This window comes from Limulus polyphemus, unplaced genomic scaffold, assembly GCF_000517525.1.
Source record: "Limulus polyphemus unplaced genomic scaffold, Limulus_polyphemus-2.1.2 Scaffold2305, whole genome shotgun sequence".
Lineage (NCBI taxonomy): Eukaryota > Metazoa > Arthropoda > Merostomata > Xiphosura > Limulidae > Limulus > Limulus polyphemus.
Window position 1 is genome coordinate 182184 of NW_013667915.1, and position 4938 is coordinate 187121.

The window sequence follows — 4938 nt, forward strand, 5'->3', positions numbered from 1 at the left end:
TTCTTTTTGACGGCAAAGGACAGGTTTATGTGTTTTAATAAAGGTGGCTTCCAAAATATAGAGATGAAAGGCCGATCGACCATTTGGAATAATTTCAAACATGCTATCTGTGTAGTTGTCAGCACAAGTCGGGTTAACTAGTAAATACTGGCCAATCGCTGATTCACATTTAGGTGGTAGAACTTGTGTTTTACAGGAGCGACATGGTAAACTTTTAACTTTCATACTCTTAGTTCTTATGGATGTGAGTACATGTTGTTTAATTCTATCCTGCAATATTTGTGAAGTGCGACCTACGTACCGACATTCGCAGTGGCACGAGAATTCATAAATAACCATACTTTTCTGTGTGATAGGTATCGCATCTTTGTGTGTTGCAAGCCACAACTTACGTGTGGAATAAGCACAGTAGGGGTTCACTGCAGGAAAACATTCAGATAGCAGATGATGCTCCAGACTTGAACTCCTGAGCTAATGTAGAAAGAAGTATGGTTAGTTTAATCTTTGCATTTAATAATTCATTTTCTAGATGTCTAATGCTGTCACTAATGTTATTTTCTACCTCAGTAATGCTCTTTTATATATTATTGATGTTATTTTCTTCTTTGTGTCTTTTTGTACATCTTGAATTTTATCATACAACTTTTCTGTACTTCTTTGGTGTGCATCTGCATTTCTTCAAACTTGCTATTGTAATCTCTATTTCCATCTTCAATAGCTTCATCAATACTCCTCAATCAGATTTATTCATTATTTTAATTTTTCTTTAAATATTACATCCCTATCTTTAAGTTCTTCTTTTTCTTCTTCCTCCTGTTAGTTTAAAAGCCTGCTGCTTGTGTCATCCCTCAAAAGTTTGCCACACACTCCTATTCAGGTATAATTGTTGTTCATCAATCTCCTCTAGTGTTGTTCCTTTATTTCCAACTGCTTATTTGATATTTGAGTAAATCTATTAATTAACAAAAACCATCTAATTTTTGTAACCAGTGGAGGTTACTTATCTGCTTTTATTTATAGGCTTGATTCTTTACAGTAGGTGTCTGTGAGTTATTAGCAATAAATTTCAACAATAAACAAACAGCACCACGTCTACTTGTTTTAAAATAATATGTAAAACAAGTGCAACGTATATACAAATGTTTGTTACACTGTTGGTTATTACAATTGTATCCAAAACTTTAAATAATTGTCTCTTTTTCGTCAAAGTCCACACAGTCTAGTTTAATTACTTTAGCACACAATTGACAAGACGAATTATTCTTTTATTACATTACAGTTTGTGATAATTTTACTTTAAAAGTCGCCACTATATGCTCTTTATGGCTAAACTCACAATCACGCAGTTTAGATATATATCTTTCGAATTACATTTTCGACGTGTATTTATACCCTTACAGAGGTCTAGAACGTTCCACACACTACTAGATATTATGGTACAATAACATTCAATTAAAACAACGAGAAAAACTCAGAAGGTTTTGGTAACATGATGCAATAATATAACAACCTCCAATTCATAACTATTGAACTACACAGTTGTGTAAATAAACTTGCGATAAACTATCGCTTCTCGAAATAGTTAAAAATTAGCATTTGTGCTTTAAAACTATGAAAATCATAACACTTGCATTATATTTAAACTGAAATAGTCGTGTAAATCTAACATTAGATAATGAATGTTATTTAATTCGCAGTATCAATGCAATTATTTTAACACTAATTCACCCAGCACCGAACTTTTAGATAACAAATACACTCTTGGCAAAAATTTGTGCATATTTTGTAATAAATAACTTCATTATTATTATGATGGAATACAAATACACCTAGTGCTGTCAAATGGAGAAATTCATGTTATATTAAACATCTACATATAAAAATTTGTATAATGAGACAGGTTCTATGGACATCATGAACAATTTATTAGAACAGCAAACAATTTTATCAGACACCTGTAGAAAGATGAGTAATTCAGCATTTCACCTATCACAACAAAACCTCACCGAAGATATATAATAACAAAATATAACATCAAATTATTATAAATAGCGTCTGTAACCGTATATCAGTTCACATTAAACATTCAGTACTTGGTTGGTCCTCCTTGTACTGTAATAACTTCCACAAGGTGACGTGGCATGCTGTCAAGGAGGTTATTGATGTAATCCATTGTGATTTCATCCCATCTTGTTACTAGAAGGCACTGCAACTCATCTACAGTAGCTGATTTAGGGTCGTGGTTAGTAATTTCCTGGCTCATTTCTGCCCAACAGTTCTCAATAGGATTGCAATCTGGAGACTTTGCTGACAGTGGCAGTCTTGTAACATCCTTCTGGTTGAGATAATCCTGTACAATACGCGCACTGTGGGTAGTGGCATTGCCATGCTGGAGCACAAAGGTATTGTAAAACCATGCCCTAGCATATGGCACAAATACTGTCTCCATGTGATGCCTGTAGGAGGCGCCAATGACGTTTACCTGGAGGATATGAAGAGCAGTTTTTCCACCATGATGAATAGCTACCCAAGCACGTACAGCACCACCTACTGTGTGTTCTCTGTGGGAAAGACAGTCTTCCCTCATCTGTTCTCCAGGCAAGCGACGAATATGAATTTTACCACCAGCTTTAACAAACCGGAAACAGGACTCATTTGAAAAGATGACATGTCACCAGTGTCCCAACTGTAAGTTGACATACAGTCTTGCCCAAGTAACATAGTGGCGGTGGTTAATTCTGGTTCATATTGGGGCCCTTCTTTCAAAATATTCTTGTTTGGTCAGTCTCCTATTCACTGTTCTTCTGGATCCCCCGGAATGAATGTGTTCATGCCATTCCTGTCATAAGGTGTTGTAAGATTTCTTTCAAACTTGGCATGTTAACCTGATCAACACATGACCATCTCGGGCAGTAGTTTCTGGGGTCTATCAGTAAACTTTCCTGGAACAACGTTGCCTGTTGTCTCATGACGTTTCAGGATTCTGGATACAGTATATTGGGGATACCCTTCTGTTCTGGCAATATCCATTTGTTTCATACCATTTTTGGACATTCGAACAATTTGATTCCCTATAACTTCTGGCACAGAGAAATTGTCTAAACAAAGTGTTGATCTGTTTCGAAAAAGATTATACCGAAAACACATCCTTTTATAGGAGACAAGTTTGTATCTTTGTTTTGACGAACAAATACTCAAAGCAACTTATACAGATCAGAATAATCACTCGTACATATGTGTCCAATCATACACTACCTTCTCTGTTACTACTCGTGTGAACATTGATGTGATTTTTGTGCAGGTTATTTCCTATATGTTATTCCAGCATACCAAACCAACTGCGAACACACTGAATACATAGCCCATTAACTCAGTATAACTGATGATTTATTAACTATTAAGAAGTTGTTTATTAAAGGGTGCTGATAAATAATTGCAGAAACAAGCTGTGTGTTTTTTTTTAATGTGAACATTCCTCAGGTGAAGTCTAGAAATTTAGTATGGTGACAAGAACTAAGTTCCCAGTGCATTTGTTATTGTTGGTTTTAATTTTGAAAGTCAGCATTTAGTGAAAAACTGTGTTTCTAGTACATTTTCTAAGGTGTAAACTGGGTTCTTAGTACATACATGCTTAAATAATGGTTCTGATCTGAACAGTCAACAGTTAAAGTGAGAACTAGATTTCTAGTACATTTTATAATATTCGTTTTAATTTGCACAGTCAATAATTAAAGTTGGAACTGGGTTAGTAATACATTATATAATGTTGGTTTTGAATTGGACAGTCAATAATTGAAGTGAGAACTAGGTACTCGTATATTTTATAATGTTAGTCTTGATTTGGACAGTCAATAATTAAGGAGGGAACTGGGTTACTAGGACATTTTATAACGTTGGTTTTGATTTGGACAGTCAGCACTTAAGGTAAGAACCAAGATTTTAGTGTATGTACTAAATAATTCCATTGGAAGTTTGGTTTCCGATTCTCTTGGTAGGCTCTGTTATTTTTCTAAATTGATAATATATTGTAATTTCAAAGCTATCTGTATGAATTTCAAATACAGTTGCATATAAATAAAAGGGTCTGTGTGACTCCAATCTTCTTATATCTTCACGAAGACAAACTTTATCTGCTATATGAAGAACAAGATCGTCTACTCAAAAAAGTGCAGATATCTATCACAGTAGTAATGTTCGCGAATTAACATTTGAAATAATTTGAAAATAATGACTGTAGTTGACAGTTTTGTAGTGTATTCCTGACAAAAACCTTGATGAAACAAATTTATTTGTAAACTATTTAAGTGATTGGAATAAAAATGAAACTGTTGGATACATAAGATTGTTCAATGTAGGCGTTATTATTTAATTTATTCTGTGAGTTAATGTTTAATGAAGGTTTAGTTTTTATAACGAGAGTGTTAAAAATTAATCATTTTAAAGGAGATAGTTATGACAAATTTGGTTGCTAACTCGGTAAGAGTCGTATGTTGTTGTGTGGTTCAACTTTTTGTAGTATTGTTGACGCTAAGTTACTCAAATCTTCGGTATTTTTCTCGTTACCTTAAGCGAGTATTGTTACATCATAGCGCCGCTCGCGTAATTTAGTAAAAGTTCGAGGCCTCATTGAATAATATATGAATATAGGCGACCAAGCGAGCGCAAGTCAAGTGGGGTTCAGTCAGAAAATTAGTTACCAAAAGAAAACGTGAAGTTAGTCGACATGTGAATGATTAGCTACAATTTGTGATATTTTAAAGTGAGTTTCAGAGATTAATAGAGATAAGGAGAATAATTGTCAAAGGGTGTTCTAAAGTAATTGAATCCTTCTCTGTGGACTTTGACGAAAGAGAAAGAATTATTTAAAGTTCGAGATACAACTGTGGTAATCCACCGAGTAATGTAAGTTAATATATCACAGATTGTACAGTAAGAAAC